General features: G+C 37.9%; 1 pseudogene; it reads right to left on the minus strand.

The window, feature by feature from the left end:
- Positions 1-4: 4 nt before the first annotated feature.
- On the minus strand, positions 5-26,437 carry LOC148824453 (uncharacterized; annotated as a pseudogene).

Raw genomic sequence — 26,437 nt, forward strand, 5'->3', positions numbered from 1 at the left:
CCATTCAGAATGCGCGGTAAAACCCTGTTATGCGGGAGTGGGGCAGCAGGTTGCCGCAGCACGTGATTCGCTGTTAAAGGTGATTGACAGGTGGCACTAATGGTGCATTAGTTGTTAGTGAAACGATTGCTTTATTTAATCTCTCTACTGTGCATGTTTAAATGTGCTTAATATGGAATATTAATATGGAATTTTACAACTAAAGAAAACTTTTGGCAGCTGAGCATAAAAACAACATGAGCATAATGTCTCTGAACATCAAAAACTATATTAATTTAGGAATATAAATATTATACACAAACTGTATATGGCTAGTAGTGGTACCTAAAAAAAATACACAACAGTATTCCACCTTCTTCATAAACATGCATTCATGCATCAAAGTCTTTAACTCAATCACTTACTCTATTTATTTGAAAAAGATTTTATATGTGCTCGTTCCAACTATATTACATTGATATACAGATGCAGCCATTCAAAACGAGGGGGGTATGCTGCGGTAAAACATGGTGGGCATTTCGCATCACAACGCATCATATCGCGTCAAACCATACAATACCACAGTTATGATAATAGTATCAGGAATAACCATGAGGTTGCGCTAATAAAACTTAACCTCTCATGTACAGCAGTTGAGCTGTCACCAGAAAACACATGGTTTCAAATCCTGGTCACTGCTTAAGGACAGTCTTTTTCCAATTAAGAATTTAAGTTGTTTGCTCTTTAGACTTTTAATAATTTTAAACTGTGTATTACAGCATGTTAATCATTAAACATTAAAAAGTTGGTATATTTTATAAAAGCAAGATTGCTCAGTTGGACAAAAGTACACAACCTACCACCTTTATCATAAATATTTTAATTATGCAGAAATATTTTATGCATCAAAGTCTTTAAGGAAGATATTACTAATAGGTTTAATAATGAATGACCTTGGACATGCTGTAAGCTCAAAGTATTACAGTGGTCCACTTTCTTTGTAACTGTCTTTGTAAACGAAAAGACTTTATTTTTTCATTGACAAAAAGTAACACCACGATAAACCACCATAAACAATATTAATTTAGGAACATAAAAATATAATGTAAACTGTATATGGCTGGTATTGGTAGTTTAAAGAAAAAATATTCGGAAATGTTTTTATGTGCTCCTTCTGAGCATATTAAGTTTATATACTTTGTGAAAAGTCATAATGTTTTAACCTTTTCTGTGAATACGCTCATTATCGGAGAACACAAAAGCATAGTTTTAGAATTTGATTAATAGGGAATATAATATGTAATTGCGTATCTAAAGAAATTAACAACGATATAATTATATTCATGTACTGTAGCTCGAATAGTAGTATAATACACTTTCTATGGATATGTGTGCTTCTACGGAACGCGGAAACACAGCCACAAGTAACATTAGCTAGCAAAGAGAGGACATTAGCTAGCCAATATGATAAATATAATGGAAAAAAGCAATTCGGAAAGAAGACCTGCTGATCTGTTCTACATACCAGGAAGAGAACATAATATTATTTTTTGTGTTCGAAATGTGTGTTGTCTTTATGAAATTCATATATTTTAAATGTTTAATTAAGAAGAAAAAAACGTACAGCGTACGCAAAGATTCTAAGCTGATCACGAGGAAGAAAGATCACCTGTTTTTCGCGCATAAAAAGTGGTTATTAAATGGGTGAGCTGTTAATAACTGGAGTGAACTGGGTGAAAACTCCAGCTGAATCCCCAAATTTAAATCCAATAGAGATGGTATGGCATTCCCTGAAATGGCATTCAGAAAACGGCTAAACCCAGCACAAAGCAAGAAGTGATCAATCCGATTTACAAGTTCTGGGAGGAAGAACTGACAGAACAAAGTTGCAACAATTTTATTAACAGGCTGTTTCGTGTTCTTCCTAAGATTGTTGATTAACGGAGGGGGGACATTCAGGAATGTGAGTTCTGTCGTGCATTGTCTGATTGTGACTAAATAAAAGCATTTTATGAAACACACGTTTGTGATTTTAATCAAGATGGGGTAAATGGGGACTCTCTATTATACTCTCTTTTATAAAATTAACAAGAAACAAAACAAAAAATAAAAAAAAGATACAATCTACAGACATATCACAGATATTTTATAACAAAGACATATCATAAAACATTTACATATACTGTTAATTTATTACTTTAAATATATACTTTAAATTACTGTAAATATATGACAAATATATTACTTTATTTTGTATAGCACCTTTAAAAGTAGCATTTCAAAGCAAAACAGGATTCTGGCTGTCAAATTCTGAACATATTGGAGATTACCAATTGATTACCAATTTTGTGGAGTGGTGTCATCTTAACCATCTCCAGCTTAACACCAGCAAGACCAAAGAAATGATCTTCGACTTTCGAAGGAATAAGTCTCCGCTGAACCCTGTTTCCATCCAGGGTGAGGACATAGAGGGCGTACATTCCTACAAGTACTTAGGGGTACACCTGGATGATAAGCTGGAGTGGTCTGGTAACACTGACGCCCTGTACAAGAAAGGTCAGAGCCAACTCTATTTTCTTAGGAGACTCAGGTCCTTTGGTGTGCGGGGAACACTGCTACACATTTTTTATGAATCAGTGGTGGCGGCGGCCATCTTCTACGCTGTTGTGTGCTGGGGCAGCAGCATCATGACAAAAGATGCAAATAGGCTCAATAAACTCATCAAGAAGGCTGGCACTGTGCTGGGGATATTTAGCAATAGAGTGCTCCAGCTACGGTGTTCAAGGGAACGTTTCCGCAGGTCTTTCCTCCCGGCGGCTGTCAGGGTATATAACACTGCCCTAGGCTCGGACTGTTAGCCCTTCATTTGCTCGTCTATGGACAGCATGTTGCTCCATTGTACTTTTTGGACAATCAGTCTGTATAAACCTATGCACATTTTGCACATATTTTATTGTTTTTACAGTGACTATGATCAGCACATTTTGCACACACCTATGTATTTATTTATTTTTATTTATTTTGTTCTCTTTTGTTTTATAACTATTCTGATGTCTGTTTTGCTTGTCTTGGGCTGGACTGCTGTAACACATCAATTTCCCTACGGGATTAATAAAGTATTATCTATCTATCTATCTATTACTCAGTGTGGATTTAATTACCCCAGTGAACAGGATGTGCATTTATTAATTCCTAGTTTCTCCAATTCCCTTTAAAAGAAACTATTATTCCTCAATGCAGAGTACTACATGGCCAGTATTTGCATACTGTATGATATTTGTGATTTAAACAAATTAACACAAGCAGCTTTTGGGGATTTAAGTGTTGGCTGAGTTATTGCACGAAGTAAGACTAGAGATGTTGTTAGGAAAAAGATAATTTGGGGAAAGTTGAGGAATACACTGATAACAAGAACACTTCCTAATGATTTTAGGCATAGTTTTGACAAAATGATGGGAGATGTTATAGACTGCAGAGGAAGATGATGAAGTTAACAGACTGTATGTTTACATAGATACTGAAATGAGGATTGTATTTTAGATTTTGTGTAGTTGCTAGTATTGAACTGTGTGTTGGATGCACATGAATTGAAGGAATGGCCAAACATAGCTGATGCTGATCCACAGAGCCAGGATCTTAAGATGTTTATATTTAGAGGCAATTTGTTAAAATACCTAACTAGGTATGGATACTGATGTGAAAGAGAGGTGGAAAGGCTGTTTCCTTAAGCCAGCACTATAAAATTATTTATCCTCAGTGAGATTCTGCCATCTCATAGTTGGTTTCTAACACTGTGTATAGTTCCATCCACACAGTGCCTTTACTTTCATCCATTTTCTAATCTATTTGGATCCTATCCCAGCAAGCAACGGATGCAAGGCAGAATACACCCTGGACATAGCACCTGACCATTACAAGACAGACAAACAGACACAAACACACACACACCAGGGCCAGTTTTCCCATAAGCCAATTAACCTACCAGTATGTTTTGGACTGCAAGAGGAAATCATATCACATGTATGGAGAAAACCCACGGAAATCAGAGAGAGAATGCAAACTCCACACACACAGGACGGCAGGAATTGAACCTAGGGCCCCAGTGCTGCAAGATAGCAACACTAACCACATTACCACCATTAGAAATGGCTGCATAGCTTAGTTATCTTTCTAATTCACAGGTTTGCATGCAAAATTTAATTTTGAAACCCACTGAGACATCTGGTACTATTATTGTATTTATGAAAAAAAATGCAAAAAGCATGCTAACAACTGTGCCATCCTATGCCTTAGTTAATACATTTTATTTTTTAAGAACATTTTACATTGTTAGCAAAATATTTTGAATTACATTTTACCCTATTTTTTCTTTAATTTTGTATTTAACTTATTTTCTGATTTAATGTATATTTGAACAATGAAAATATATATCTTAAAAGATGCAGGGAAAAGTGCAACAATTTATTACAGTGCTAAATTTAATATTATTGATTACTTATAGTAAAACAACTTTCAGCGTACACAAAGATCCCCAATTCAATTGCAGCCTAAATGTTAGGCATAGTTTTTGCCTTATCTGTCTGCTGCTAAAAAATCATGGCCGGCTTTTCAATAGCAGCAGACAGCTCAGCGTATCAGGGAAGAAAACAATTATCTGCTGTCTGCCGCTGAGGCTGGGAGAGAAAATCACTCCTGGCTTTTCAAAAGAATTGCATTAACTTTCTAATGCGTCTATCTCATTTCCTGGCGTATTGTGTTAATTTTCAGTATTTTATATTGTGTTCGATTCAAGTAAAGAAACATTTCCTAGATATTAGCTCATCAGTATAGTAGACATTTATCTGTACGATTGTCGGGACAGACAACTTACTACACTATAGCTTTGGTAAAGAGATGGACTATGGCCAAAATCAAGAAGACTCTCTCACACCAAATAATGAAGATGAAAAGAAATGGGAAGTCAACAAGAGACATTGTACAGCATTTTTCTTCCATGGACGTCTTTGTTTGTGAAAGCACAGTGAGACGACATTAAAAGGGGAAAGCAGACAAAGGGAGCACTTTGGATCAAGGCATTGTTTCTTTCAGGACAACGATCCGAAACACACAGCAGCAAAGGTGAGGCTTAACGCAGAGGGAGTAAACTGGGTGAAAACTCCAGCTGAATCCAATAGAGATGGTATGGCATTCTCTGAAAGACTATATTTGGAAAAAGGCAAAACCTAGCAAAAAGTGAGAACTGATCAATGAGATTTACAAGTTCTGGGAGGAAGAACTGACAGAACAAAGTTGCAACAATTTTATTGACAGACTCTTTCATGTTCTTCCTAAGATTGTTGAGCGCAGTGGAGGACATTCATGAATGTGATTTCACAGATGCTTTTGTAGTGTCTTGCATTGGCAGATTGTGAATCAATAAAAGTATTTAATTAACACGTGTTTGCGATTTTAATCAAAATGGGGGTAATGGGGACTCTCTGTTATAAACGTAAATGTAAAGCCCAAAAATAAATACACAGTAATAAATAACATGTTCTACATTGACCTTGTTATTAAGTGATAGACAAAAAGCAGGGCAATGACTTTCTCTGCAAGCTAGTCGAAGAAGTAAGTAGGCAACTCAATGCTCGAAGCCCAGCAACAACAATAATTATTACAGTGTGTATTCTCCTGTCACGGCATAAAATAGTACAATGCAGGATACATAACATGGTTACGTATCAGGAATGTTTGCAAATGTTGAGATAATTGTGCAGCATATGTTTTTGGGAACACATTAGTTTCCGAGCAGTTAATTGCTCACTTCTGCTGCTGTACAGTGGTTTGGAATCTACATGCTCTCCCCGCATCGTTATCGACAATGAAAATGTCTGTGGAATAAGCATACTGTATAAATGATAAATCAGAGTATATGAATATAATTATATCATTATCAATTTCTTTAGATATGTGATTCCATATTATATTACCTATTAATCAAACTCTAAAAAGTATGCGTTTTTTTTACTGTGATAACGAGCGTAAGCATTCGCAGAAAAGGTTAAAACATTATAACTTTTTACAAAGTATATAAACTTAGTACAGATGCAGCGGGGTATGCTGCGGTATAACTCGGTGGGCGTGTAGCAGTATACCGCATCATACCATATGCAAATTAGATTATGTTAATAGTATCTGGAATCACCTTGTAAAACTGGCAGGTGGAGCTAATAAAGCTTAACCTCTCCTGTACAGCATTTGAGCTGTCACCAGAAAACATCCATTTCGAATCCCGATCACTGCTGAGGGACAATCTTTATTCATTTAAGTTGTATACTCTTTAGACTTTTAAATTTAAACTGTGTATTACAGCATGTTCATCATTATACATTAAAAAGTTGGTATATTTTATGAAAGCAAGATTGCTCAGTTGGACAAAAGTACACAACCTTCCACCTTCATCATATTACTAATAGTATTAATAATGAATGACCTTGGACAAGCTGTAAACTCAAAGTATTACCCTGGTCCACATTCTTTGTAACCATCTTTGTAAACAAAAATACTTTATTTTTTCATTCACAAACACCACCGCATTTAGTTTATCCAATCACGTATTCGTTTCCAATCATACAAAGTCTTGAGATTCTCTGATTCACTGTGCCTTTCACATGCTCATAAACGATATTAATTTTGGAACATAAACATATTATGTAAACTGTACTGTATATTGCTGGTCTTGGTAGTTTAAAGAAAAAATACACACCAGTATTCCATTTCTCCCTAAACATTTTAAGCATCAAAGTCTTACATGTGGTTATTTTGGAAATGTTTTTACGTGCTCCTTCTGTGCCTGTGGGCACTTTTCCTGTCCGTGGGGGAGGGCGGACTGTCTTTCATTAGAAGGTTAGCCTATTCTACACTGAGAATATAGAGGGGGTGGAGGTGGTCTTTTAATTAGTATTACAATTTGCACTGATTCCCTTGCGAAGATATGGACATAAGAATATTTGTGCATGGTAAAAAAAATGGCATTAAGCATTTAAACTTAATATGGTCAGTAACTGTAAACAGTAACATGCTCAGAAGGAGCACGTAAAAACATTTCCGAAATAACCACATTTATTTTTGATTGGTTTATTATTTTGGCTTTGATGCTTTGTCTTTGATTTGAAACGAATGTGTGATCAGATCAACTAAATGCTGTGGTGTTACTTTTTGTCAATGAAAAAATAAAGTCTTTTTGTTTACAAAGATGGTTACAAAGAATGTGGACCAGGGTAATACTTTGAGTTTACAGCTTGTCCAAGGTCATTCATTATTAATACTACTAGTGATATCTTCGGCAAAGACTAACAGCAGGAACATTTCTATTCTTTACTCAGCAGCTTATTAAAAACAGGGTGTTCAAACCGTGTTTTTACACAGAAGAGTGACACAGCTTCGCGTTGTGAATCTATTTTTCTGTGTTTACAAAAAAAGTGGAATACAGTAAAACTACCTGCTATATAGATACATATTTTTAGATATTTAGATCCTTAAATTAATATCATTAGTAATTTCTTTAGATACGTGATTCCATACTATATTCCCTATTATAAAACTGATAATTCCGGTCCTGAAATCTGATTGGCTGACACACATTCGAAGAAGTGCTATATTCTCTCATATACACACACCCAGGAATTTTGACTTCACTGTGTGATACAGAAAGTTTAAAGACTACAGTACTTCGTAGCGTAGATAAAAAAGCTTGGATTCTCATGTATCTGATATCTTTTTCTGCTGTCTTTGTTGCGCGCTTGAGGATCCTTGTGATATTTTGAGCTCTCGTTGAATGATACTTGTCGCATAGTTTAAATCATTTTCATTCTTAGAAATTATGAAACGCTCGGTTAAAAGCAAGGGAGCTTTTATGTCTGTTATAGTAAAAGAAAATGCCTGACGGAGTAGGGATTGGACAGTTTTTCAGTGCTTGTACAATCGATGGAAATCTTCAAATAAATGTACTAAAGAAATAAACAAAAAAGTCATTTATTCCTTTATCATATTGGCTAGCTAATGTCCTCTCTTTGCTAGTTACTTCTGACTGGGTTTCTGCGTTGCTTAGCAACGAGGGACTATATTCTCAGGTGGAGGAACGTAAACAGCTTAATTTTCATGTTAAATAAATTTTAAAAATTAAAATTAATTCTATACAGCAATCACATATTTGGGGACCGTTTTATAAAACTTTGATGCTTAAAATGTTTAGGGTGAAATGGAATACTGGCGTGTATTTTTTCTTTAAATTACCAAGACCAGCCATATACAGTACAGTTTACATACAGTAATATGTTTATGTTCCTAAATTACTATTAGTGATATCTTCTGTAAAGACTTTGATGCATAAAATATTTCTGCATAATTAAAATATTTATGATAAAGGTGGTAGGTTGTGTACTTTTGTCCAACTGAGCAATCTTGCTTTTATAAAATATACTGACTTTTTAATGTTAAATGATTAACATGCTGTAATACACAGTTTAAATTTAAAAGTCTAAAGAGTATACAACTTAAATTCTTAGTTGAATAAAGATTGTCCCTCAGCAGTGATCAGGATTTGAAACTGGATGTTTTCTGGTGACAGCTCAAATGCTGTACAGGAGAGGTTAAGCTTTATGAGCTCCACCTGACGGTTTTACAAGGTGATTCCAGATGCTATTAACATAATCCAATTTGCATACGGTATAATTTGGTATACTGCTACACACCCACCGAGTTATACCGCAGCATACCCCGCTTGTTTTGAATGGCTGCATTTGTAGAAGTAAAAGAAAATGATTAATGTTGTTTTATTTTAAACACTAAGTTATGAACGCAATTGGTGCTTTAAAGCCATTGTGCATTACTGAGCTCCGCGCTTTCTCCTTTCCAATGCGGGCAACACGCTGTTTTCAAAGCCTCTGATTGGGGAAAAAAGACCTGCTGATCTGTTCTAAATACCAGGAAGACAACAGAATATGATTTTTTTCTATTCGAAACGTGTGTTGTTTTTATGAAATTCGTGTATTTTAAACGTTTAATTAAGAAGTAAAAACCTTCCAGCGTAGACAGAGATTCTAAGCTGATCACGAGGAAGAAAAATCACCCATTTATCGTGCATAAAAAGTGGTTATTAACTATCGAAACCTGTTTTTATAGCTTTTAAAGTCGTGCAATGCCTAAGTAGGAACACATCATTATATCTTGTTTTTTATTTATTTATTAAGAACTAAAATAATCGTTTGCCCAGACTAATTTTAAAAACCTCTACTTGTGAAACTTTTCACAGCCTGTACATAAAATTATTATTAAAAAGCTTATTAAAAACAGCCCTCATGGTGTTCAAACCAATTTTTTTTTACACAGAAGACTGAAACAGCTTAGCGCTGTGAATCTGTTTTTCTAAGAAAACATGTGTCCGTGGGGGAAGGTGGAGTGTCTTTCGCTGGAAGACTTGTCCTATTCTACTTTGAAAATACCTGTGAAACCGGTTTAATTCGGCACAGCCAGCACTCCCAGAGAAAGAGAGAGAGATGAAAACCGCACAGCGCCAGGCGAATGCACAACATTAATGTAGGGTTTTCGGGCTCACGTGGATTTACGCCCTACAACCTGCGGTACCACTGTGTACATACAGTACAAACATGTTGTGATATGTAGAAATATAAAAAATGTCAATATACTGTAGTGTCTATAGTATTTGCTATTTTAGTTTTTCAAAGAAATGTTTATTTGTTAAATGAAACCTCATAGCAACTGCTGGATTTGAACACCTGACCTCACGCTTATAAATCAGTCACTTAAGCTGTCACGCCACCTGACACATACCAAAACAGCAATACACATATCCATATAGAAATATAGTTATACCATTATTAATTGATTTAGATACGCAAATCCATATTATATTCTCTATTAATCCAGTTCTAAAAGTATGCTTTTGTTTATTCCGATAACGAGCGTATTTGCAGAAAAGGTTAAAACGATCAATTTTTCATGAAGTATATAAACGTACAGTAATATGGTCAGAAGGAGCAGGTAAAAAAGTTTCAAAATAACCACATGTACCGTAAGACTTTAATGCTTAAAATGTTTAGGGAGAAATGGAATACTGGTGTGTATTTTTTCTTAAAAATACCTAGACCAATCATATACAGTACAGTTTACATACAGTTGTATGTTTATGTTAATAAATTAATATCGTTTATGACCTTCAGATGCATTATGCTCCTATTCTTTTTATGCTCAGCTACTAAAATGTCCCTTTAGTGGTAAAATTCCATATAAATATTCAATACTAAGCGGATTAAAATGTGCACAGTAAAGAGATTAAATGATTAAATCTTTTCACTACCACCCAATGCACCACGAGTGCCCCTGTGTGTCATTTTTTCCAGCCAATCACGTACTGTGGTATGGCACGGTGGCGCACGCGTAGATGCCCGTGGTATGGGTTTGTACCGTGCATTTTGAATGTCTGCATCTGTATAGTCAGAAGGAACACGTAAAAACATTTCCAAAATAACCACAGTATATAAATGAATAAAAGACTTTGATGCTTAAAATGTTTAGGAAGAAAGTGGAATGCTGGTGTGTATTTTTTATTTAAACTACCAAAACCAGCTACAGTATATCCAGTTTTTATAATATGTTCATGTTCATAAATTAAAATTGTTTATGACCTTCAGATGCGTTATGCTCCTCCTCTTTTTATGCTCAGCTATGAAAATGTCCCTTTAGTTGTAAAATTCCATATAAATATTCAATACTAAGCAGATTCAAACATGCACAGTAAAGAGATTAAATGATTAAATCATTTCACAAACAACCAATGCACCACAAGTGCCCTTGTCGGTCATTTTGGCCACCCAAGGCACGTACTGTGGGTAACTGTGAGTACTTTAGCGCAGTACGGGGTTGTACCATGCATTTTGAATGCCTGCATCTGTACTGTGCCTGTCCTCTTTGGACAGCCATGTCTGTTTGATTCCAATTTCAATGGCCAGGCTGTGGTCACTGAGCCTGTCCTCTCCGGGCAGTCACATCTCTCTGTGTCCAGTTTCTATGTCCATGCTGTGGTCACTGAGTTTGTCCTGTCTGGACATTCTGGTTTGTCTGTGTCCAGTTTCTATGTCCAGGCTGTGGTCACTGAGCCTGTCCTCTCTGGATAGTCATGTCTCTCTGTGTCTAGTTTCTGAGGCCAGACTGTGGTCAATGAGCCTGTCTTCTCTGCACAGCCAGGTCTGTCTCTGTCCAGTCTCTATGGCCAGGCTGTTGTCACTGAGCCTGTCCTCTCTGCACAGCCATGTCTGTTTGTGTCCAGTGTCTATGGAAAGACTGTGGTCACTGAGCCTGTTCTATCTGAACTGTATGTGTCCAATTTCTACATCCAGTTTGTGGTCTCTGAGTTTGTCCTGTCTGGACAGTGAGGTCTGCCTGTGTCCAGTTTCTATGTCCAGGCTATGGTCACTGACCCTGTCCTCTCTGGATAGCTGGATCTATCAGGTCTTGTCAGTGTCTGTTTCTCATTGTTTTCTCTTTCGCTGATAATATATCTTGACTGTGACTTTTTCCTACACTGACAGGATAAGGGAACTGAGTCTCTTTAATCTGAAGGGAGTGTCTCACACTGACATGCTGAAGGAACTGAATCTCTGTCTTAAGGAATATTGTTCACTGACAACCTAAATACGCTGAATCTCTTTAGTCTTGAACAGAAAATACTTTAAGTACATCTTATACAAGTATATAAGAACTTCAAAAGCATTGAGACTTAGACAATTTCTTCACAACTAACAATAACACACAAACCTGAGGCTGCCTGCAACACATTTAAAACTAAGAGGAGGTAGTTTTTTTTTTAATGGCAATAGTTGACACCATGACATGAATATAGTAAGAACGAAATGTCAAAATTTGACATGATCTGTTATCCTTTTACTGCTTTGCCTCCTATGTTAATTTATCATTAATGCTTATAAATTTACTCTGGGGTTTACCATATTTTACATGTAGTGCATTTCTACAGACATCACATACAAATCTATCAGTGGATTTTGACCTTTAAATCTTTACTACAAGGTCTGGTTTTCTGAAACTGTGACCGTAACATTGAGATTTTACTTTAAAATGCAAACAATGGTATCTGTCTGCCTTTTAACACTATAGCTAATTTTATAATCGAAAGAGTAGCTAAACTGAAACAATAATTAAATGTAAAAGCACCATAAATTGAATGGTATAAAACTTAATGCATTTCTTGAATTTTAAAATAAAGAGTGATTCTTAGAATTGAGTTTGCACTTATGCTGTAATAAAAAATGTTGAGATATTTTATGAGTGAAAATTCTTACATTAATAAATTGTATGTTATTTCCCCATTCCAGGCATTACAGTAAATGCTCTGTAGCCTGTTCTCTTTTGTTTTAAAGAAGAAATACTATGTCTAGAAAGCTGCTAATAGTAATAAAAACAATGTTATAATTACTGATATACATTTGGTTCATATATATTTTTGCTAATTATATATAATTAGTATTATCAGCAATAGCTACAAAATACTGTAAAAAGAGCAAAGGGCTAGAACACAATAAAGCAATGATGAATTTTTATTTTATATATATAACACATACAGTTAAATGAAATACATTGTTAATATAAAATGTATAGTTGCATGTTGTGCAATATTTTGATATCCTGCTATTAAGTTAAATTTGTATTATCTTTAAGTAGTGCAGATGGAATTTAACACCTGAGTTCTTCTAGAGCTGCAAAACACCAATCATTTCACAGACAATTTACTGAAACTGTACACATTTGAATATATTAAATCATTGTCTGCCTTAATTTAAACCCAGAACTCTACACAAAGATCAAATTCCGCATTAACTGTAGCAGTATCCATAATTGAAAGAATAGCGAGTAGAACATCAGAATTTCGTAAAACTAGCAATATTCTATTATTATTTTGAGCTCTTCTGATTCTTTTTGTATTTGTTTTGTGTCTCTAAAATGACTTTTAGAAAATTGTCACACTCAGAAAATCAAAATGGAAATAAACAAATTATGTCTTGGAACATATATAAAAGCAACATCTGCCTTATCTACTGTCACTGTTTCAAATAATGTGGACGTTCACCCTGATTCTCTATTTAATTTTACTTCAATAATTTAAGAGGCTTTACCCAAAAGCACACAGACAGTAATACATCAAATGTATCCTAAAAAAATGGAACACCAACCACCTATGACACAACCTCTGGAGATCCTCATCCTGACTGCCTGTCTGAAACAGAATCAGTGCCTCCTTCTGACCAAGCTCAGAGGTCAAATAATAGTGGAACACTTACTAGCAGGAGAGAAGATGGACAGGCAGCTCTCTGTTGTCGTCAGGACAGAATGCAGCTGAGACCCCTGTCTTCACCCCTGAGCCCACAGGGCAACTGAGCTGCTGCTCCGCACCCCGGACCCCCAGTAACAACACAGCCCCCCGCCCCGCCAATCACACACAGCACTGCCTTTTCGGACTGATAACAGGAACATCTCACACAGGCGGGACGCCAATCAGACAGGGCCCTTGCAGTCTTCTCCATATATATCAGAGACACATCACTGTTTCCTCTCCCTGAAGACACTCCCAGCAGTGTAGAGGAGAGGAGAGACAGGAGCAGCTCTGTGTCTCACTGGAGGAAACACAGATACAGATACAGACAGCAGGGCTGCAGGTGCTACAGGGGCAGGAAGAGCTCAGATATTAACACTGAAAAATCTTTGCAGTTGTAGACAAGTACTATAATTGTAAATCAGAATCAATTATGTATATATGGTCCTGTGATTCTTGCTGTCTGTGTCTGGCAGTTTCCAGTGACTGGTGTCCTGAATATAGTCCTGTGTCTCTTGCTGTCTGTGTTAGGCAGTGTCCAGTGAATGGTGTCCTGCAGTGAGTCTTCTGGTCCTGGTCAAGGACAGTGTGAGGAGAGCTTGTCCTCAAGATGGCAGTGAGGTCACTCAGGTAAGCACAGGAATACAGAGACAAGGTGGACTGAATAAGAACTGGCTGTCTTGTGGCTATGAACAGATAATTTAAATAAATAAAATTTTTTAAATAAAAAAGAACGAAAAGCCCAGCAGTGACTGTCCCCTCTGTACTGAGCCAGGTGGACAGCAGCTCTTCCAGTTAAGTCCCTCAGACCCTGAGTCTGTCCCTGAGCAGCTCCAGTCCACACAGATGTTCCAGCCCCTCCAGCTGTGGTTCCAGTGTCTCTCTCTCTGTGGAGCTGACTTTTTGAATGAGACTCTGTAACAGCACAGTGGAGCTGAACTGATACTGATACCCTGAAACACCCACAGGCTGAACACAGTGAGGACACAGCTCACTGACCTCCTTATTATTAGTAGTGGTAGTAGCAGTAGTGTTACTCGCAGCAGTATTAGTAGCAGTAAGAGTCCTACTTGCAGCCGTAATAATAGTAGTAGTAGAAGCTTTAGTAACATTAGTAATTGCAGTAGGAGTAGCAGTTAAAGTTTATCAGTTGCTGTTGTATCAGTGGCAGCAGTAGTAGTAGCTGTAGTAGCTGTAGTAATAGCAGAAGCATTAGCAGTAGTAACAGTAGTAGTATTAGTAGTTATGCTGTATTTAAACTCTTTAGTTCAACAATTTAGTAGAGTTGTGTTGCAGCTTCGCTATAATTACTGCAGCAGCAGGGGCAGAAGAGCAGGAGTCAGTTTCAAAAGTCAGAGAAACAACAAAATGAGAAAAACAGTCCTTGTTAATACACCCAGGCTGAGCAGTGAGAACACAGCTCACCTCCTCCTTATTAATAGTAGTAGCAGTAATAGCACTGACAGCAGTAGTAGAAGTTACAGTAGTACCTGCAGCAGTAGCCACAGTAGTACTAGTAGCTTTAGTAGCATTGGTAATAGCACCAGTAGTAGCTGTCATAGGTGTAGTAGCAGTAGTAGCTGAAGTAACAGTAGCAGTGTTAGCAGTAGTAGTAGTAATAGCAGCAGTAGTATTTGTTGCAGATTCACCATAATAACTGCAGAAGCAGTATTAAAGTATTAAAAAACAACAAAATGATTAACTAGAAATATTCAGTCCTTGTTAATACAGCAGAACAGCTGTGATTTAAGCCATCAATCCCTTAGGCCAGGATGAAATATTTTCATATAATGACATGACAACATAATTTTACAGAGGGACATATTATCTTCAGTAAAACTGCACTATCTCTTCACTCCCCTGTTCTTAGGAAATGGGCCTGTCGTCAGAGCTTTACTGGAACTGCAGGTCAGACTGCAGTGAGTCTGTGGTTTGTGCTCCTCTGAGCTTTTCCAGCACAGGAAGCCAGGCCGTACTGTGAGGCTGTGGGTGTCAGTGTGATGACTGAGAGCTGAGAGCTGAGCTGTACAGGGAGACACACAGGGAGTCCAGTGTTCAGAGCTCCAGTGCTGCACAGGGAGACACAGGAGAGCCTGGTGTTCAGAGCTCTAGTGCTGTACAGGGTGACCCTCAGTGTTCTCCCCTCCCTACACAGCTCTCTCAGTGTGTCTCTCAGGGCTGAACAGGAGGGGCTGTTCCTGTCAGAATGGAGGCTGACTCTCAGAGCTCCAGTGTCAGTATGAGGAGAAGCTCTCAGACCTGACTGCTGCCAGAGTGGCCATGAACCCTGAGCTCCTCAGCAGCTGAGAAAAGGCTCCTGTCTCCTGTGGTCACAGTGTGGTTGAACACCTGCACTGTCTTTCTGCTCCTTCTCCTCTCTCTCCCCCTTCCTGTCTCTCTCGCTGTGCATGCTCTTATCTGTCTATCTCACTCCTCTTCTCTCACTCTGTCAGTCTGTGCAGAGTATCTGAAGGGGATGTAACATCACATGACAAAGGATAAAAATTCTCTGAGGTAGAATAAAAAAAAATCCTCTTCTCAGTCAGATTCACAGCTCAGACTCACACTCAGAACTCTGGGTCCCTCAGTACTTTACCCAAACTCCTACCTCCTGAACAGACAGAAGCTCATCTTCATACTTTTCTGTCCTGACAATCCAGAACCAGAGGACATTCAGAAAATCAGTGCTGCTACATGAATAATATCAGACAGAACAGCCTGGACTCAGGTCACATCTCCCCCTTTTCACCTTCCTCACAGCCTCTAAGAGACAGAAAAGAGCTCCTGGTTCTCCTCTCTGTGAACTGGGCTCAGGGGTCACTCATCTGGCTGCTGTGGGCTCTGTTCCAGGTCAGAAGCAAGAAGCTTCTATTAACCCTTTCCAGGCCCTCCAGCCCTTCAGTATTACTGTCCTGATTCATTGTCTTTACTGTAAGTCAGGCTCCAATCCTCTGTCATAAGTGTTTGACTGACAATTGAGCAATATGTGATTATTTCTTATATTATTTTTACTTATTTAATGAACAGCAGTATTGCCACTCTTACCAGTGTATTATGATTCTCAGCAGCAACAGACCAATGGTCTTGTCTACAATAGTGACCAGTTGACCAGTCTGTAGCTCTGAGCAGTGGGACTCAGATCACACAGAAGACCTGTCTGTGTGTGATTCCACACCAGCCCTGGGATTCAGCATCTCCCACACGTCTCTCACGGAGAGACTTATAAATATACAGTTAAAGAGAGTCTGATAATGGTTATACAGTTAATTAAATCATCAAATTAGCTCGAGTGGAAATAAAACCAGGAGATGCCCTTGAACCTCCAGGATCAGGAGTCTGATCCTCCTGGCTTCTATTCTGTGGAGAGCCGTGTAAAACGCTTAAAAGCGCTCATCACAGGGGCTTGTGCCCTTTCTCTTCTGCTTTACGGGAGTAAGCTATACAACGCAATAGTCTATGTAGTAAACTATTTTTTTCCTGCTTAATGAATTTCATTCCTCGGTTTGTCGTTCTCCTTCTCCAGCTGTTATGAATCGCCTCTCCTCACAGCCCGGTAAGTTTTATTTTTGAAGATGTTATATTTATAAGAAAAGCCCCCCGGGCTCCGGACAGGAGTCTCCTCCAGCGGAGAAGCGATCTGCTCTGTCAGAAAGAGCGCTGTGACGTCACAGACACCAGCCAGAGCGCCGGGATCAGAGAGCGAGACCGGGGGAGGCACGCGGAGCGCAAGAGAGGAGAGTTATTGATCACTTATCCACCGACAACCAATTAATTCAACTAAAAAACGTAGAATAATCGATTAACTTCACTTATTGGTGGGTACTGATTCTTTTCCCATTTTGACCCTGTTTTAAATATCTAGAAAATAGTCAATAGAGCCTGTATCGAACAATTACCTTAGTGCATTTAGTGTTAATAATGTTCAATCCGAAATTAAATTATTATTACTCAAATGATTGTTAAGGAATTGGATGCTAGAGCTTAAAAAATATATTCCAAGTTGATACATTTGTGTAGATAACAGTTTAATTTCATTTTTCCACGGTTTACAAATCATCAGTATGGTAACCACGGTGACAGACGCCACGTCACTGTTCACGGCTAGGTGTCTCACCTTCGTCACAAAGAGCGGTGTGACGTCACGGAAAGCAACTAATACTAATATTACTGTCTTCATGTTAATATTAGTGTGAGTATAATCGGTAGTTTTAATATTAATACTAGTGTTCATTTGAGTATTCATGATGATAGTGCTACTGATTGTTTTAATGCTAGTATTCCTGTTAATATTAGTGATAATTATAGAAATAAGGTTAGATTATTTACACTAGTAGTCATGTTAGTTTTAGTGATAGCATTACCGTTATTATTAGTATTATTAGTGTTGTAGTATTTTGTGTCAGTGTTAGAGATAATGATAGTGTAAGTCTTAGCGATAGTGTTACTGTTGTGATATTAGTTGTATTTGTATTTGTGTTATTTATAGTGTATTTGTAGTTATGAATGTATGTGTCTGTGAGTGTGTGGTGTTTGTGAGGAGTGTGTGGTGTCTGTCAGTGTATGAGTGTGTTTGTGATTGTGTGTGTCTAAAAGTAATTGTAGTGTCTATGTGTGTGTCTGTGAATGTGTGCGAGTAAGTGTGTGAGTGTCTGATTGTGTGTTGGCTATGAGTGTGTGAGTGTTTGGATGTGTGTCTGTTGGTGTGTGATAATGTGTGTGAGTGTGTGGATGTGTATCTGTCAGTGTGTGTGAGTGTGTGTGTAGGTGGGCTTGAGCTCCACTTCTGTCACGATCGCTACTCCTCCTCTTAAGGGCGCTCCAGCCCTTCCTCGTTCTTTCCCATTACCTGCACCTGTTCCCTATTTCCGTTCCACCTTAAAAGCCAGACGCAGACGTCACTCCTGGTTCCTCATTGAATTCCGCGTCGTGAGAGGTCCTGCTGCGTCTGGCTCCGTTATGGTTTTAACCTTCTGTTCCTGATTCCCCGCCCCGCCGGTCCCGACCCGGTTCATGGTTTTATTCTCTGGATGGATCCCCTGGCCTTGGACTCTACCTTCTGTCTTGGATTACCCGTTTGGATTTCTTCATGGATTGTTCACCCCGGACTCACTCCCCCTGGACACCTGCACACCAAGGACACGCCCCCGTCTCCATACCAGTCTCCTGCATGACTGTCTCCCCCGTGTTTCCTCACTAATCTGGATCGTGTCGTCTGCACAGGGCCCGGAAAGAACTGTTCATGACACTTCTGTGTCTGACAAAGGTGACCCATCAACAGGTGTTGAGGTCCAGAGTCGCTTGCGAAAGGAACCACTTTCTAGAGTCCAGACCAACATCCAGAGATCTGTGAGTCCTCTGATTTTATCACTATTAGTAGTAATGACAGCAGCAGCAGCAGTAGTAGTAGCAAGAGTATTAGTATCAGAATTACGGATGCAGCCATTCAAGTGCGCGGCACAGACACGTACCGAAGGTAATTGGCTACGGCCTTGCGCAACGTGATGCGCGATTTCGCAAAACACCGCAACACGTGATTGGTTGACCGACAGAGGCACTCGTGGTGCATTGGTCGGTCATAGAAAGATTTAAATGTCTTTACTGTGCCCGTTTAAGTATTGAATATTTATATGGAATTTTACCACTGAAGGGAAATCTTAGTAGCTGAGCATAAAAAGAATAGGAGCATAACCCATGTGAAGGCCATAAATGATATTAATTTTGGAACATAAACATACAGTATTACAGTATATGGCTGGTCTCGGTACTTTAAAGAAAAAATACACACCAGTATTCCATTTCTCCCTAAACATTTTAAGCATTGAAGTCTTTAACATGTGAAATAGCATGTAAAAAAGTGGTAGTTTTAAGCTTTTCTGCTAATGTAATATGGAATCGTGTATCTAAAGAAATTAATAACGATATAATTATAGTCATGTACTGCAACAGGGTTGTGTAGGGCTGTTTCGCCTCTCATCATGTGATTTCCCCAGTAGCCTACTGGTTTACGTGCCTGTTTAGTTTAGTAACCCACAGGTTGTGTGTTCAATCCAGCTGGGGCTGTGGCTTTTCTTTTACAAACATTTCTTTGAATAGCAATATTATGGACAATTAATTGACTTTTTATATTTCTAAATATCACAACATGATCGAATCTAAGTCATTTTTAATAACAACGAATAGTCACCTTCTTTTCTTCTGACAACTGTCCCTGCTTCTGCTTCCTGCTTCTATTGTGTGTGTGTTTTTTTTTCAAATACATTTTAGAAAAGTGTAATCTATACTAAAAAGCTGTACACCACCTGCTATATAGATACATATTGGCAGTTTTTAACTCCGCAAGTCATACACCAATACTCCATTTCTCCCTAAACATTTTAAGCAGCAAAGTCATCACTCTCTGCGGGAGTGCTGGCTGTGACGAATTAAACCGATTTCACAGGTATTTTCAAGTGGTCGAGTCTTCAGCGGGAGGGGGGGACAAGCTGAAAAGTAACAAAAGTAACACCCACCACAGCATTCCGTTGATCTAACTAACAAGGATGGGACATTAGCTAGCCAATATGATAAAGAAATAACTCTTTATTTCTTTAGCACATTTATTTGAACATTTCCATCGATTGTACAAGCACTAAAAAACTGTTCAATCCCTAGTTCGTCGGGCATTTTCTTTTACTATAACAGATAGAAAAACTCCCTTGCTTTTAACAGAGCGTTTCATAATTTCTAACAACAAAAATTATTCAAACTGCGACACTTTTATCGTTCAACGAGAGCTCAAAATATCAGAAGGATCCTCAAGAGATCAACAAAGACAACAGAAAAAGATGTGTATAAGATACTTATACCATGGGATATAGCTTTTTTATCTATGCTACAGTAAGTAGTCTTTAATATTTCTTCATTACACAGTGAAGTCAAAATTCTGGGATGTGCCTATGTACGCTGGGCAAACGTTCCGAAGTAAAATTCTTCCAGCACAGGGGTACCTTTAAAGTGGAGAAGATGGCACCAAAATATTTTGGCATGCATAAAAAACAGCAATTCTGTCAGTAAGCCCTAAATGAATTAATAGCAAACATGGTTTACATAAAATACATTTTTCCAAGAAAGTTTATCCTTTGTCACTAATGAAAGCACTAAATAAAGACATAAATATAGAAATCTTAAGGTTTTTAAAATACATGACTTTGCTAAAATTAATTTAAAAATAAAAACGATTACAAACGCCAGCGGAGAGAGAGAGTGCTTAATTTGTCAGCACCCAGACAAAAATACAATGCTTTATTCATTCTTAATCAGATGGTGAGAGTGAAGGGGGAGTGATAAGGTTGAAGGTGAGGAAAAAGAAGTGAAAGAGGGGGAAGCTTAATTGACTAGAACTGGGGAGGGATGTTGGTTTTGCATAAGGGGTGGTGCTATGGAAATGAGGTATATCTGGGAATGTGGAGATGCATGTTCTGGCTGTTGGTGAATTATCATTGTTGAGTATGGAGTGTTGAAGTATTGATTTTGTGTAATGCTTTGTTACCAGCCCCCTGAGAGAGAGAGAGAGAGAGAGAGAGAGAGAGAGACTGAGACTTCTTTTTAGTTTTGTAGCCAAAGGGTCTTGCAGATCAGATCGGATTCCCTTTGCCCCACGGAAAGACAGACACATGTTTTCACAGTTTAAAAGTCACTATTCAGATGCAGGCAAGCAGCCCCTAGATAAAATATCAACTTTATTTCAACTCCAACAAAAGCATTAATGGATTTCAATTACCGTACTCTTATGGAACATGCCACCAGCCATCTGCATTGAACGATTAAAAATAAAAACGATTACGATTGGCACTCCTGTAGCTTTTTCACGAAACCTCCAACAGAGCTGTTCAAGCGGTTTTTATCGGGCACCTCTTATGTCAGGCATAAGCGATAAATAAACAGTATTTAGCTGAAAAGCTGTACAATGCAAGACATTTCGTTACTCTAGGAGGTTTCGAGAAAAAGCACATTGTGCTGCTGTAATAGTTTAAAATAATTAAAAGTCTAAACAGTATCAGCTTATTTATGGGATGTAATTAAAAAAAAAAGTCCAAAACCGCACTCAAAATGCAATTTAACACTTTCTGGCAAGAGGAGACACCCAAATTAATAATGTAACATGCTACTGTTTGTGCATGAACATAGTTACTGTATACTGTTATTTCTTTAGATACGCGATTCCATGTTTTTTTTTAATCCCTGGCAGGACCGGACGTCCAAAAAGAATCGAATAATAGGTTTCATTGTGCTTTGACAGATCGTCTTTAAATCAATTGTTGATTTAAAGTTTGACAGTAAATGTTTATATTATAACGCATACTGTACAGCCTCTATTTCTCTATAAAAATCTAAAAGATCGTTTGCGCAGCCTAAGAGGGGGGTGAATGCACTACAATAGATTAGCATACTGTAGAGGAAAACAGTATAGGCATCATTGATATGAGGACTTTTGAAACCAAATTTCCCAATTTTAATATGTGCTTTTCTATATTAATTGTATTAATAAATATAAATTAAAATATATATTAATTGTCCATAATATTACTATTCTATTTTTTCAAAGAAATGTTTGTTAAAAGTCATAGCACTGGCTGGATTTAAACAGCCAACCTGGGGGGGGGTTACTAATCCAGCACCTAAACCACCATACTACCAGAACAGTCACATGAAGAGTGGTGAAGCAGCGTATACTTTTCTTGTGTTGCAGTATATGAATATAATTATATCGTAATTAATTTCTTTAGATACGCGATTCAACATTATATATTTCCTATTAACCAAATTCTAAAAGTATGCTTGTTGACTCCGGTATCGAGCGTATTTGCAGAAAAGCTTAAAACTACCACTTTTTATACACACGATATTTCACATGTTAGTTAAAGACTTCGATGCTTAAAATGTTTAGGGAGAAATGGAATACTGGTGTGTATTTTTTCTTTAAAGTACCGAGACCAGCCATATACAGTTTACATACTGTAATACTGTATGTTTATGTTCCAAAATTAATATTGTTTATGGTCTTCACACGCGTTACAGTATGCTCCTATTCTTTTTATGCTCAGCTACTAAGATTTCCCTTCAGTGGTAAAATTCCATATACATATTCAATACTTAAACGGACACAGTAAAGACATTAAATATACATACTGTATACAGTACAGTTTTGCATACAGTAATATGTTTATGTTCCTAAATCAATCTCTTCTATGAGCACGTGAAAGGCATGGTGAATCGATTCTCAAAAATGACTGTACTTTGCATGATTGGAAACAAATGTGTGATTAGATCAACAAAATGCTGTGGTGTTACTTTTACAAAGATGGTCAATGAAAAAAAGAATGTGGACCAGGGCAATACTTTGAGTTTACAGCTTGTCCAAGGTCATTCATTATTAATACTATTAATAATATCTTCAGTAAAGACTTTGATGGCGACAGCTCAAACATGAGAGGTTTAGCTTTATTAGCTCCACCTTGCGGAAATTCCAGATACTATTATTTTACTTGCGGTATCATGCGGTACTATGCGAGCATATACGGTATTAATACTGTAACTTGCGGTACACCGCGTCAAGCGCACCGCAAAATAATGCGGTATCGCCTGCTTGTTTTGAATGGCAGCATCTGTAGTATCTTAGCATCTTGCACTTTTCTAATTATCTCCTTTCCATCCAGTTCTCCAGCTCTTTCCATAAGCCTTTCTGTTTGTATCATTGTGTTCCTAATAAAATCCCCTATTTTTATAAAACGAAGCAGTCCTGATTTGAATTCACACAAATCAACCTCACCGCTACCTTGAATTCGGGCTGTTAAGCATTGTGTTAATTGTCACATTAGCCTGATTGTGTTTTCAGAGAACAGTTTCACTCAAGGGTTGGTGTGGTGATTACTACCAGATCACAGGACCTGTTTCATACCTGGCGTATCAGTGACACATGGTCTGGGTCTTACAGTTGAAAGTGCTTGCAACAGGGTCTAAGGTTTAGTCACATGTGCTATTCTCTTAATTCATGTGTTCTTTAAGTAGAATCTCTTTATCCATTTTCCACTGATTTCATTCCTATCACATCAGATTTGACATCTCTTAAATGTTGTCTTATTCTTTCAAAGCCTGCTTCCAGAAATGTAGTTTTCTTTTTATTTTGCACTCAACTCAAAGAACACTAATTCTGATGATGGTACCCTAAATCTCCAGGTTTTTCACCTCTGCTTGCCTTACTACATCCTGGTTATCTGAAAAGAAAAGATCAAGGCAAGCACTGGCTTATGGGTATGAAATCTGTCATTAAACATGTCTCTTATTTCAATTTCTGCTGTTGAAATTCCTATTTGTCTTTCATAGTCTATGCTGGAAATGTTGAAGTTTCCCATCAAATGCTTAATGTTTTGCACAAGAGTTGTTTTATTATGAAAAAAAATTGTTGAATCATAATCAATCATAATGTATATCTGCATTTGTTGGCTTTTAATGAGTTTGACCCACATAGATTCAGGGACTTGATTCCTCTTGCTGATGTTCCTGTACCTGAATAGTCTGTCTTACAGTTTATATATATATACAGTATAGTGTTCCACCTCCCCCTAAATCCATCTTACCTGTCTCTCTGAAACAATGTGGTGGATTCTATCTCATCTCATTTATTTCTGATACTCGTGGCCCTGAAGTACAGTATGAGAACTAAACTATCCAATCATTTGTTTTGTACTCTCTTTAGTTTTGTCTTGGTCTTTGTGAAAAGGCAGTGAGACCAGTCAAAATGGAGAAACAAACCCCAGCGGTTAATGGATGGGTGCTTACAAAAAACAACGCAAAGTTTACTGCCATTGTCCTAATTGAACTCCCAGATCCACATTGACACATCGGCCATTTTGGTAGGAGAACAGTCAAAAACCTGGGACAAAAGCTACCACTGGCCTTATTCAATTTTTACATCGACTGATGTCACAAAGTCTTCTCTTGCTTGTCAGTGATTCTTACTGCTTTTGAAGGAACAGGGGAAGGTTTATAAACAGGGTTTATTCTGTGCTGAAAAGAAAAGAGACCTAATGTGTCGGCTGTGGAGCTTCTTCAGGTGTCATTTATTGCTTCTGTCCATCATTACACGAGTTCTTGGGCTGATTCTTATTTGTGAGTCAGTCGTGCATCCAGGCTTCACTTTCACAATGAACACAAAAACACGGCTTTCATTTCAGGCATTTTGAAATGTTTTTTATTCATATCTATTTTGAAAATTGGCTCCATCTTGATAAGTACAATGTGATGGTTTGAATTGATTAAAAAATAGGAAATACAAATTGGAAAAAATGGAAATAATGTGTTTGAATTTATTTTAAAAAAATGGAAATAAAAAATAAACATAGTTGAAGTTGGAACAATAAATATTTCCCAACTCCGCTATTAGCCCCACTGTAAGGAATGACCAGGGTAAAGAAACCGTCAGTGAGCCTGACCTTGTCTATGACACTAAACTTCACTAAACCAGGTTCATTTCTGTATGCATGGCTTCACATTAATGATCAGTCTGTGAAAAGTGGGGCTTGGTTTCTTTTAGGGGAGAGATGTCTTCAGTTGAGATGGGGAGATTTCAGTCACAACACAGACTCTGAACACTTTGAATTATTTGAGCTTGTTCCTTCTTCTTCTGAAGATTTCCAATTCTCTCCTTGAATCCAGGTTTATGTTCCTCCATCTCCTTGGAAATCAGGAGCTCAATGTAATCTGTTGCAGACAGAGGATTGGGCTTCAACGCAATCTCTTCTAATCTGCTTACACACTCATGTGATTTCTGAAGAAACATCTCGACTTTCTTTTCGGTTTCATCCAAATCACGCTGCAATTCTGCTAACACCATTTCTGCATTCATTGTAGCCCCGCATGCTTGCTCATACTGTGCTTTTTGTTCTTGATAGGTGCATTTCTCATGTTTTACTGTCTGGATGTAGTTTGCTTTTTCTCTGACGTGCAGGTCCACACTGCACATTCCAGGACAGACTATACATTCAGAGTCCTCCATTACATCACACCACTTTAGGACAATAGCCCAAGAACAGTCGTCATGGCAAGTCATTTTGCAGCGGTTGCAGTTATTTGAGTAGTGGTCCGTGTCCTTCTTTTCCTTCACTAATACTGGTACTGTGTAAGTGAAATTTTTGTTTTCCTCCATCTTGTCTGTTTTTTTTGAATTCTTGCCAAGTCCGTCTGAGCTCCTCTTGTTTATTTAATGCAGCATTGATCTGGGGCTGCAGTCCCTCCACACAGGCCTGCAGCTGTTTGCGCTCTTTCAGAACCTCCTGGGTTAACTGCAAACTCTTTGGCTCCATTTCATTCACTGCCTCAAAAAATGTTTTCATGCTTTTTTCACCTAATTTCCAGAACATTTCGTCAAAGCTCTCATCATCATCATCGCTGTCTTTACTGGATTGTTTCTTGCTGTTACAAACAGAGTACAGGGCAGAGTTGTTGAATTTGAAGTGAACCGGTTTTTATCTTTAATACAAGGAATAGCTGCAGCGTTTATGGCTTCAAGAACAGCAGGAGGTTTTCCATCTGCAAATGTTACAATTATCATGATGTTTTTCTCGATGTCCTTTCCAAATATTGACAGGATAGAGTCAAAAATATATCTCTGGGTAGGTGTGAGACGGGCTTGTGATGCCTGGACACAAAGCACACCGCATCGATCATGTGAACACCCTTTGGCGATTTGAACAGCTCGCGCAAACTTTCAGTGATCATTCTGTCTTGCTCAATCCCTCTAGTGTCTCCAAACCCTGGAGTATCAATTATAGCCAGGGAAAATAGAACTCTAAAATTGTCTTGTTTGTTGATTTTGTAAACAGTAACTGCTGTGGTCTGAGATTCAGCTTGAGATTTGCTCTTTATGCTCTCATTTATAATTTCAATCCGGAAGTCGTCTTCCTGTTTAACTCCCAGGATATAATTGACTATTGAATTAATGTGGGTGGATTTCCCAGAGCCTGTGGCTCCAACCATCATTATTGTCCTGTTCCTGATCCTTGGGTCATTTTTACCAAAGGTACACCTTCTGATCAT

The sequence above is a fragment of the Atractosteus spatula genome, chromosome 10, assembly GCF_055471065.1.
Source record: "Atractosteus spatula isolate fAtrSpa1 chromosome 10, fAtrSpa1.hap1, whole genome shotgun sequence".
Taxonomy (NCBI): Eukaryota; Metazoa; Chordata; class Actinopteri; order Semionotiformes; family Lepisosteidae; genus Atractosteus; species Atractosteus spatula.